This window comes from Rhinolophus ferrumequinum, chromosome 3, assembly GCF_004115265.2.
Source record: "Rhinolophus ferrumequinum isolate MPI-CBG mRhiFer1 chromosome 3, mRhiFer1_v1.p, whole genome shotgun sequence".
Lineage (NCBI taxonomy): Eukaryota > Metazoa > Chordata > Mammalia > Chiroptera > Rhinolophidae > Rhinolophus > Rhinolophus ferrumequinum.
The window spans coordinates 88,783,573-88,795,878 of NC_046286.1; the positions used below are offsets into that span (position 1 = coordinate 88,783,573).

At 42.8% G+C, this 12,306-nt stretch overlaps 1 non-coding gene across 1 annotated transcript; it reads left to right on the forward strand.

Moving 5' to 3' along the window:
* The first annotated feature begins 11,860 nt into the window (after nucleotides 1-11,860).
* Nucleotides 11,861-11,943, forward strand: TRNAL-UAA (transfer RNA leucine (anticodon UAA)). The gene has a single exon. It is a non-coding gene; the product is annotated as a tRNA-Leu (tRNA).
* The last annotated feature ends 363 nt before the right edge of the window (nucleotides 11,944-12,306 follow it).

The window sequence follows — 12,306 nt, forward strand, 5'->3', positions numbered from 1 at the left end:
GCCAGTGCTTTGTATTTATTGAAAAACTATTCTAATGCTTTATAGTTAAAAGTCAGTTAAATGTCATACGCAAATATTTTTCATGATCTACAATATAAAGTTCCTGTCTTGACAGGAACTATTGAAGATTGTGTATAGCTTAAAAAAAATAAAGTAGGGTAACTGTAGTCTTAAGTTTTATGTATAAATCCTATCATTCTATTTTTTACTATTAGGCATATTTCTACGCTTCTCTTTGAAATGAGCAAGGTATCTCTATCTGCAGCATGCAATTCACTTATTTGTAATCAAGATGATAGTTTGAATATTCAAGTTGTAATCAGAGGAACAGTTGACTTGCTTTCAATAGCAAAATTGGAAATCATTGCAATTAATAAAATGGGGCTTTAGAAATGGAAAATGAATACGATCTAGAACGTAACTTCACCATCATATAACTATTGAATATCTTTATTACCAACATGTTATAAAGAATAGACAAGGTGTCTTTATACACTGGAAGCTTTTGTTGTAAAGATTATGTATTTACTGTAAGAAAGAAGGCTTTCTGACATGATCATCTGGGTAAGACTACATAGGATGCTTTAAAACCACTGATACCCTGACAGATGAGTGAGAGACAAGTCCCAACACTATCATTTTTAAATTCTTGATGTTTATTTTTAAATTATTCCTTATACCTCATTTTAATTGCAAGCATCCTTAGCTACTTCTTGGACCTCTTCCATTTTTCCTAATCTATATCTCTACATTTTCATGGTCCTATAGCTGACTCTTTAGACATATTCCTCCCTCTGTAGCCCAGAATCCCATATTTTAGCAGATGAAAATAGCAAAGCATATAAAAAATATATATACACACACATATGCATATATGTGTGTGTATAAGATATATATATATATGAGATAAGAAGATATATATATATTTTTTATTTTTTTTATTTTTTTTATTATTTTTTTTTTTCCAAATAGGCCCAGCTATTTTCATGTGCCCAGTCTAGGTATCCCAAACAGAAAGTCACATGTGGTGTGTGTGTTTCTGTTTCTATGCCAGGATCTTTGTATTTTTCCATCAATGTGGTTATGTGCCCCTGTTGCCTGTTACCTCCTGCAGATCGTAGGTTACCCACACTTGGGGAGTTGTTCTAAGCCACCATAAATCTATTACGGAGCGAGGTAGGGAAAGAAGGAATGAGTATTATCCGCATATACTAAAGTTCACAGGCTGAGGCCCCCCGTGCTTCTGATGCTATAGAACCCACCGTCTCCGCCCGCCCAGCAGCTCCTGTTTACCCTGTCTTGCAAATGGCATCATCCACCACTTTCTACCCCACTGACCAAAGCAACACCCTTGTGGCTGCCTCCTGTCTCTCTCCCACCTTGTCTCTCCTGGAATTGGTGCACTTCTCTCACCCCACTGCCACTTCCCCAGCTTGGATCATCCTCTCTTGCTTGCATTATTTCAGCAGCTTCCAACTGGTCTCTGTCCTCCAGTCTTGCCCCTTTAGTCCAATCTCTATACTCTTTTCTCTCTCTCTCAATCTCTCTCTCTCTCTCTCTCTCTCTCTCTCTCTTTCCCTCTCTCTCTCTCTCTTTCTTTCTTTGTCATTACAGTTTGTTATTTAAATTGTGGTTAAATACACATAACATTAAAGTTACCATCTTAACCATTTTAAAGTACACAGTTCGGTCGTGTTAAGTACATTCGCATTGTTGTGCAACCGATCTCTTTCCATTGTGCAAAACTGAAACTCTGTACTCGTTAAACAACTCCCCATTCCCCCCTCCCCTCAGCCCCTGGCAGTCATCATTCTACTTTCTGTCTCTGCGAGTTTGACTACATACCTCATACAAGTGGAATCATATAGTGTTGGTCTTTTTGTCACTGGCTTATTTCACTCAGCATCATGCCCTCATAGTAATCCATGTTGTAGCTTGTGACAGGATTTCCTTCTTTTTGAAGGCTAAATAATATTATGTTGTTTATGTATATACCACATTTTGTTTATCCATTCGTCCGGTCATGTCATTCATCTGCGAAAAACCTTTTTATGGTTACCCATTTCTGCTGGGATAAAATGCCAACTCCTCAGTGAGCCTGACCAAGGCCCCACCTGCTGCTTCTGCCTCATCCCTCCTACTCTTCATTGTGTTCTCTTTCTTGTTCAGATCTGGCCTTTCCTTCAGGCTGTTTCTCTACCTGGGCCACTTTCTCTACCTGGGACTTGTCCCCTTGTTAGTCTGGGTCCTCTGAGAAGCCAACTAGAAAGAGACTAAACAGTGTGACGGTTTTATTAGGGTAAATGCCTATGATAGAAAATGGGGAGGGAGCCTGGTCGGGCTGAGAGCATTCTGATCTGGGCAAGGCTGACATCAGTGTTGGTGAAAGAGGAGGAAGAACGGAAGCCTTCTGGACTGCTGTGCAATCTAAAAGGATTTTGCAAAGCCGTGGGGAAGTCCTTGAGGCAAAGTCAGCCTTCAGAGGCTCCGTTACCTCCTAGGCATAGGCCTGCTGTGTGTAGTGTTTGGTGGAGAAAACCCATGGGAAGTGTGGTCGCCATGGGCATGGACGGGTTTCAGAGTGCAGCAACCATGCTGGCGCCGTGGTGAGGTTCATTCTCCCGGCCAGCATCGTCCCTCTCTGCTTCACTAAGCAACCTGTGCTTCCTCTGCTAGATTGCTTTTTGATTTTTAAGGGTAACCCCTCTTATTTGGTTTTTGATCTTAGCATTTTGCATAGTATCTTTTATTTCAAGGGTATTCAAATGTTTGTGGTTTAAATGCAGAAATAGAGATATTCAGAAGTGTTTTCTGTTCTGAGTGACTTTTTGTATACCTTTGTTTAATGTGTTTGTTTTACAGCATAAAGCCCAATATCTAGTTTCCCCTCACAGTCGAGGGTCTGGGCTGGGTGCTGGGCCCAGAGTGGGGACAGTGTCTTGGAAGCCTGACCCAGGGGTGGGACTTGGTGAGAAGAAGAGAGATGGGATTGGAGAAAAAGCTGCTTGGGGAGAAGCAGATCATCCAAGAGAATCATCAGTTTGAAAGGGCCTCACAGTGAGAGAAGGAAGTTTTGAGTCAGAGGATCTGAAGCCAGCAAGACTGGCCTGTAAGAAGACTACTCTCTACCTTATTCTCCTCTTGGATACAAAGAAAGTCGTAACACTAAGTTTTAGCTGGAGAGGATTTTCTTTCCTTTTTATTCTTCCAGCCATGTAAAATAAAGATAATTTTTTAAATTTTTGGAAAAAACTAATTGGCTTGGGATATATATCTATCTATCTCACGGCATCTAGTAGGGTCATTTGTGTAAAGGACCTAGCTCCCTACTCCTCATCATAAAGGCTGTGTTTCAGGGCGGTGACTTCGGGCATCCGTCCTAAATTGTCCTCAAACACTGAGGTCTCTATAGAGGAGGACGCGGTGAGATGCCGCAGTCCATTCTCCCAAGTCTGTCGGGCTGCCCCTCCCCCTCCACAAACAGTACAGACTCCTTAGGGATCGTAATGCTTGTTCAATACCAAAATATTCAATTGCATGTGTATTGTGCAGAGAAATTACTGCAAGACCATTTCTTCCCCTGTAGGAGTTGAAGACCAAGGAGAAACTGGAAGACCCTAAACTGGTGTTTCTTTGAGCTGGGAGCTCAGCTGGGCTGCAAGGCCCCAGCTCTCTCTCCCAGCTGAAGCTGACCTGGCAGATGTACTGTTGCGTGGCCCCAGGTGCCTCCCAGCTAGCTGCCAGCAGCTGGTGCTCCAACTCTCGAAACATGGCTGTGGACCAAATCAAGAAGAGAGTCTGCAGTGGGCAGAGAGGATATACATGGAATGTTACCCCTTGATAAAAAAAATAAATAAATAAATTAGGCTCTACGTGACAAAGTCAGGAATTTCTCTGGTGGCTAGGAATGTTGAACTAGTTTATTCATTTGCCCTGCCCTGTGGTTTACCCTGGTCTAGTGCTGCTTTAAAAGGTCATAGATGAGGTAACATGGATTCTCTTCATAATCTTCGACTGCACGTTGTCATCTGGTTCATGGAAGAAACCTGTCAAACAAGAAATGTTACTAAGTGGTAAGATATTAATACATGCACTTACCCAGGAGAAAGTAAAACTGGGAAACTGAAAGAAAATACCTGTTCTTTTAATGCTGGAACTCATCCGCAGGGTAGCTTCTTGTGTTTGGTAACTGCATGAGCCATTCTCAATATCTGAAGTAACTTTGCAGAAAGTTCTCATGTCCAAAAGGAAATCACAGCTTTAGTAGCCAAAGTTGCATCTCTTCTCATTAAAGTTACACATGGTAACCACTTTGAGCACCTCTTGCAATTGCAGAAGTCAAACGTGACTTGTATTCATCTTTTGTTATCGGTATATATTGAGTATTACAATTTTAATACAGTTTTTTCCTTTCTTAAAATGTATATACATCTTTTGGCACCCTCTGTGTGTAGATAGATATAGATAGATATAGAGATAGAGCTAGAGCTAGAGCTAGAGCTAGAGATAGAGATATTTCCATTTTCAAATTTTTCACAGGGTCTTAAAAATAGTAGATACTATAGTTTACACCTCAAATAAAAACTCCTGTAATTAAAGGTGTACCACGTTGCAACTGGACAACTGAATTCCCTCCTTAAAGTATACTGCAAAAACAAAACAAAACAAAATGAAAGGAAACTTTCATGATTTATATTACCAATTCCTCAGATTTATTTGACAGAAGAAAGAGGCTGAATTTGCCGAAGACCACATACCTGGTGTAGGCTTGGTTGGCAGTATTTGCCTTCCCCATAGCTATACTTGCACACCACATAGCTGTAATAAATCACTAATTGTGGTTGAGGCAAATAAGAAAAGGGGGGAGGGAAATTACTGCTCCCTAGTGTTTGGTAGCATAAAAACACAGCGTCATCCCAAATATTCTTCAGGTTCTTGGGTCAAATAAATTAGCCCACACACTGACGTGTGAAATGGCCAAGGATTCTGCCCTGGACTCTTTCTTCTCTGTACATTATTTGTAGGTGACCTCATCCATCCCATGGCCTCCTATCTTCCAGTGATAACTTCCAAACCTCTGTGGAGAAGACTGACCGATGATGACACCAGCAGCTCTCTTTAGTTTGCCTGACAAGAAGCAAACACACAGTCTCAACATTACGCAAGGTACCCAGATGCTGTTGGCATGAATGGACAACTTCTCTGAGCAGCTGGCACCCAAGCTAGACTCTTTTTCTTCTGTTTGCAACACTGTTCTTCTCACCTTTGAAAACTATAGTTTTTGAGTAGTAGGTGTCAGCTCAATCATGTATCCAGCTGGGTCTTGCCCGACAATACCATGGGATGACAAGAGATTCCACAGGCATCGTCCTGGGGCAGCCCCCCTCTCTATGGTTCTGGCCTGTACCCTGTGACAGCGGTGGCATTTGCCTGAGCCATTTACTCAACACTCTTTCTGTTTAGCCTAGATTTCTCACCTGAACTCCAGGTTGTTATATTCTGTCTACTTGACCTTTCCTCGTGAAGGTCCCGCAGGTTCCTCAAATGCAGATTCTGTTCTTTCTGCTGTGGCCCTCCTTCAATTCAGTCAATGGAATCATTTCCCTCCCAGATCTAGAGGTAAGACGCCAGAAAGACCTTCATTCAGTTCTATCCTCTCTGTCCACAACTCAGTGATATTAAAGAATTGCTATCGGTACTTATTAAAAAAAAAAAAAAGAATAGTTGTGAGCTATTGTGTGGTCAATGTTATCCAAAATGCACACCAGATTCTTGAACTGAGAAGGCAGCTACAATTTCCTGTCTGGATTTGTCCTAATGGGCCCAACAAGAAAGTGTTTCACACATCAGGAATTGTGCTTTGATTTACGTTTACATTTATATAATCCTTAATGTGATTGTTCATTCAATAAATGTCTGTTAAGTGCAGAGCTGATATTAATTTTAGTTTAAACTTGCATACACATTCATTTTATATATGTAAGTTGCCTGAGACCAGGTTCTTGCAGCCTGTTGTCCCAGCACAATTTTGAATAGCTCTTTCTTTCACTTTCACAAGGGTCTGGGAATGGATGTAAATTATCTGGTCACCTAACAGATATATGATATACAATCTGAGTGTGCCCTTGTTTGACATTTTTTAAGTTAACGCTGCCTTTTAATATCTAACCAATTTAGGCTGAGCCCCCATCCTGAGTGGCTGCAGGAAGACCCTGCCTTTTGTTAGATCGTCCCTCTCGTTGGCGTGATGCCTGTGGGGACAGAGTATGTGGCCTTTCTTTCTTCACTGCCACTTCCCCAATCATATTTATTATTTGCCAAAAACACAAAGTAAAATCAATATTCTTAAGGAAAAACGAGAAATTTAAAGTAAAATAACACAAGGAAGGGAGAAAATAAGAAAAACTAAAATGTCAAAATTAAAAATAAGGTTTAAAATAGGAATGTAATGAAAAGTGAACTATGACAACAAGGTAAAATAATTATATTTAATTATAAAATAAAAAGCCACAATATGTAAAATAAAAACATGAACATAGATTAACAAAACCACTCTAAATTAAACTAGGAATAAGCATAAGTTCAATAAGATGTAAAAGTAATATTTTTAAGAAACATAAAGACAAAGTCAGCAAAATAAGATAGCAGAACACTTAAAGAATCAAGAACTGAAACAGAAGTGGGGAACAATGAACTAAAAGTTCTTCTCATCGTAAAGTAATGCTGAGACACTGCTCCGTAAAACAAAATTTGTTTCTAATAAAGTTGGAAAATGAAAGATAAGGGGGCAAAAAGAGGAGGGGACAAAGAGACTTGGCGAAGCAGTCTAAGAATCCTTAGCAAAATTCCCACTCAGATTTCTCTGTAGCTGAGTCCTGGATTGCGCGGGGAGAAGAGGCGCAGGACAACACAAACCTCCCTCACCCTTGCCCCTCACCCCTGCCCCAGCAACCTTACATCTTTTTGTGGTATCTATGGCCCAGAACTGTCGGAAAGAGCCTTATTACAAACAATTGTGTCAGAGAGTTGGGGTTGGTCCACCTCACATGTGCTCAGCCTCGAACTCTGTGTTTTGGAATCCATAAGAATAGTGTGCACAGGTGTGTCTGAGTACCTGGAAAGTATCTGGTAATCTCTGGTGTAAGTAAGCAGAGGGCGTCCCCTTCTCACTGATGGATGAGGAAATATGTCCTGGTGATGATGGTATAAGATTTTGGAAATCTATGCCGTGGCCATGTTTCTTCATAATGTAAATGAGATAGAGAATGGTTTTCAAAATCACCTGGAGGTTGAAGCATTTAGCTGATGTTGAAATAAAAGGGTGTTAGCATGGTGCTAGGAAGTGAGAGCTTTCTGGTAAACGGGAAGTGAAGATTCTATCAAGGACAAGACACACCTTAGGAAAAGGCAGCTTCCCCACAATAATTAATGTATCTGTTCATACACAGAAAAACAGCAAGTGCACCCTCAGGAGATAGGCGTGCTTAGGAGAAAGAGGTAAATGGTCAGAACTCATGCCAATAATGGGGGTTCAATTGTGGAAGCAATTTGGAGGGAATGCCATAGAACCCTTCATCTGCTCTGTACATACTGTATGAGCACTCGCTAAGGAATGCAGAAACCCTACTGTGATAACAGGAACTAACACTTGAATCATCATTAACTAACTCTCAGAATCATCAACTCTGAGATCAGAATTCAAGAAGTTGGGGTGGGGCTCAAGAATTTGCATTTCCAGCAAGTCCTCAGGTGATTCTGATGCTTTGAGAACCACTGGCTTACATTTAAAGGCATGTGAATTATCTCATGAAACAAGCGGATTGGTGGTCAATGGTTTCCAGTTGCCTGTGGCTCACGAAGGTCTTTGAGGGCAGAGGCACTTTCTAATTTACTGTCCTGAAATCTTTGGGTGTTACTTCTTATCCAAAGGCTTGTTCCCTCGTGGTCACAGGATGGCTAACAGCCCCAAGAATTACATTTTCACACCGCCTCATTGAAGGCAGGAAGAAACAGGGAAAAGATAGCACAAGCTTTGACTTTTTGAGGCTGGTTTTTAATTCAGAAAGAAAATTTTTTCCAGAACCCCCTGCCTACCTTCCCTTATTTCTCTGGGCCAGAACTGGATCACATGCCCACTCTCCTTATCTCTACCCCAGACCAATTACTGGCAGAAGAGATAATATGAAAATGTCTGGATTAAACCCTTGGGGAAAAGGGAGGAGTCTATGGCTGTTAGAAAAGCAACAAATACTGGCTACCACAGGGACTTACCTTGAGACAAGGCACCCTGCTACATATTTTATATACATCATTTAATTCTCACAACATTTCTCTGAGATAGACGTATTATTATTCCCACTTTACAGATGAGGAAACTGAGACTTGAAGAGTATATTGCCTACACAGCTAGGGGAAAAAATGACAATTTGAACTAGGTCTATTGACTCTACAGTCTAAACAACACAGGCATACCTCCAAGATAGCACGGTTTCTGTTCCAGACTACCTCAATAAAGAGAGTATCGCAATAAAGTGAGTCATAATCTTTTGCTGGTGGAGGGTCTTGCCTTCAATTCGTAAAAAAAATTCAACACCTGGGAGACACAATAAAGTGAAGCACAATACAATGAGGTGTGCCTGTACTTTACATTGTGATGTCTTGCTACCCCTTGTTTTACCTATAGTTCAGAAAAATTGATGCTATCATGATGGCCAACCTTAATTACGGACAAAAAGGCTAGTTTATTTTCTGCTTACTCTGTAGGATATATGTGTACTGTATTTTATGAGGTTTAATACAAAAATTTAAATTCTGTAAGCACTTTAAACAAAAAGAATTCTGTGACCAAGAATAATGTTTTCTCATAGTATCACATGCCTTAATTTGTATTATAATAAATGAGATCAGGCAGAGTAAGAAGGACACTTCTGAAGTCTAATCTGGAACTTCCCAAGTTTTGTACACATATCTGCAGGTAAGTGTAACTTATACTTACTCGTTTCACTTTACAATTACATGTGTGATGGGAAGGTAGGATTTATGCTGGGCTTTGGAGGAGAGTTAGGCGAAGAAAAGCAGCATGGGAAAAAGCAGGAAAGGGATAGAAAATGGCTTAGCATCTTTACAGGACAGAGGTCCCAATTGATGGAGTTTCACATTCTTGTTTATTCACTTCTATATAGTTTGCATTTTAAGCAACTTTTGCAACTTGAACCTGTTTTAGTAAAGATATTTTCATTCTGAAAAGATAAAGAGAGAAAAGTAAGTGTAGAAGCCACACATCAAAGGATTCTGGGGAAAACTGAAAGTGAGTGAGTGGATTTGGAAAGTACGGGCAATCCGTTCAAGGGTTTCAAAACAAATGGATGAAGGAAAGTTAGCAAAGGGGTCAGCAAGATTATCCTTTTAAAATATATGTGTGGAAACAAAGCACATGCCTGTGAACATGTCATCAAATCTAGAGAAATTAACTCTAGTCAGTATGTGCATTAGTTATGGCAAGCCTTAATTATGGACAAAAAGGCTAGTTTATTTTCTGTGCTACATAAGAGTAGCACAAAACTTTTCAGGTTAAAACAATAAATGTTTATTTTATTTGTGGGGACAGAGTCCCAGAGGGCAGTTTACAGGCTCTCGGCCTCACATGGAAAGGTGCTGGCTCGAGTAGTAGATGGTTATCAGCTGTGACTAGTTGGCCATCAGGTGTTACCAGTTAGCCATTGGCCACTAATAGAACTGCCGTGGCTACACTAAGGGGTTGGTTGGTTGGCAGAGAAGCGCACCACGGATTGCGGCTAGCAAGTGCAGTTAGCAAGCAGATTACACTGCACATCATGTTGATCCTACTTCCTGTGTCTCGACCAGCTGCCAGCGAGAGTATAGTGGTATGACTCCCCTATCTATGGCTCCATTGTTGTTCCTTTTTGGCCTCACCATATCCTGCCTTCTTGTGTGGGGAGCGGGAGCTGAGTCCCGCATGACAGTGGGTCGTTCTGGTTCAGGGTGTCTCATGAGGTGGTAGTCAAGATGTTGCCCAGGGTTAGTCATCCAAAGGCTTGACTGCATTGGAGGATCTGTTCCTAAGCTCACTCATGTGGGAACCTCAGTTCCTTGTTGGCTGTTCTTCACTACATGGGGCTCTCAAAGGGCTGCTCATGACATAACAGCTGGTTTCCTCCAGAGGGCATGACCTGAGAGAGAGCAACCCAGATGATGGCAGCAGTGCCCCTGATGACCTGGTGTCTTCTGTTTTATACTGTTCACTAGAAATGAGTAACTAGGTCCAGCCCACATGGAAGGGGAAGGGAATTAGGCGCTATCTCTTGAAGGGAGGTGTGTCATAGAATTTATGGACATATTTTTTAAACGACCACAGAATGCATAAAGAATATCATGGCTTACACACACACACACACACACAGAATAATTTAAACAGAGTGAAACACTTCTCTTAAGAAGTATGCCAAATGCACTTCCTGAACATGAACCATTTCAGTGTTACAAAATCTGTCTTAATATTGTCATTTTCTCTCTAATATTGTCAGTTGTAACAAATGTCACTATGCAGTACTTTTCATATTTTGTTCCAACACTCCATTGGATATTTGTCATGTCTTGCAGTTGCCAGAATCTTTTGAATACTCTTCCTATGTTTAGGGAATTTCTTCCATTTTCGAGGCCTGCTTCCTAAGGTAGAGCCAGAACTTGGCTTCCTAGCTTCCCTTGCAGCTAGGACCTAGGGCTAGAACTTGTGGTCTACTTCCCAAACTGTCTCATGTGAGATGTGAATTTGGAAAAGAGCAGCATGACCCAGAATCCAGTAAGAATGAAGGAGAGGACTCCAGTCAATGATGGAACCAGACCTTGGACTCTTCATCTGAGAGCTCTGCTTTCCCCGGCCTTAGCTTCATTCTCAGATAGCCTGTCTCTCTGTGCAGTGCTCCCAGGGCTCCGTTACAATATCCTACTTGATCAGTCTCAGAATTTTAATGTATGGCTTTATTAACAAAAATAACTTAGTGGCACAAAACAATAACATTTTAATTCTGCCCACGAAAGTGAAGCACTGGATAGTGGGAAACGGAGTGGAAATCCTGGAAAAGGAGTTGACAGAGCAAACTAAATCTTTTATGCACAGCAAGGAAAGAGCATTGCTGAACAGTGAAGATCAAGGAACATAAGAGTCCAAGTGCACGGCTGAGCCGTGGGAACAGGGAGGAGGCCACTGAACTACCAGTGAGGCGGTGCAGTGGCTGTGGTGCCTGCAGCTGGAAGGAAGGGCGAACAGTACCACACCACCCTGCATTTGCCGTGGTACAGTATAGACACAGATTTCTACACAGCTTTCTTCCCGTCATCTGTGACACATGCTACGAAGAAAAGCGACCCACTGGTACAAGGGTCCAAGAACTCTCCTGCTGCCCGTGCAACTCATTTCTTGACGTTTACGCTATTTAGAGTAAAACAAACGAAACACCGCGCCCTGGGCTCGGTCCCCGCACCACCGCGAGTCTCGGGCGCCTCCAAAACTTGCTGCTTGGAATCCAGAGGTTTACTAGCGTTTGTTTCCCGCGCCCGCGCACCTCGAAACCGAAAGCAGAATTGGCTGGGACCTGGGCGTGCCGCCCGGCGTCGACAGCGCGCTAAGCTCGAGTGCATTTGCCCTCGCAGCCGTGGTGGCCCGGGGGCAACAGTGAGCTGAGGCGGCGGGCAACGGGGGCTCCGGCGAGAAGGCTACTGCAGCTCCGGTCGGGAGAACTGAAAAGGCAACGGCGAAAATCTACGGATTTCTGAAGGAGGGAGCGCGGAGGACGGTGGAATAGGCCTTGTAGGAAGAGCGAGAGAGACACCCTTCGCCTGCACCAGGATGGCCGAGTGGTTAAGGCGTTGGACTTAAGATCCAATGGACATATGTCCGCGTGGGTTCGAACCCCACTCCTGGTAGATGCTTTTTTCCCCCCTTTCCCCCCCACCCCCTTTAAATATTTTATATATTTTTAAAATATCGATTTCACTGAGCACACCACGCCTTGGACTCAAGAATCCCGCTTTCCCTGTGCCAGAGACCAGGCAGCGAGCAGGTTGGGCGTGGGGCACGGGCGGCGGCCGGGTTTCCGGTGGGCGTCTCGACGGGCCCCGGCGGCCCCGCCTCGAGTGCTCGCGGGCCGAGGCGGGGCCGGGACTCAGGCGGCGGCCAGCACCGCAGGGTTTTGCTCCCCGGGTTCGGGAGCCGGCGGGGCGAGGAGGGCGTTAGTGATGGGGCAGCGTGGTTAGAAAACTGCCCCTGCAGAAAGTCAAAGATGCTCT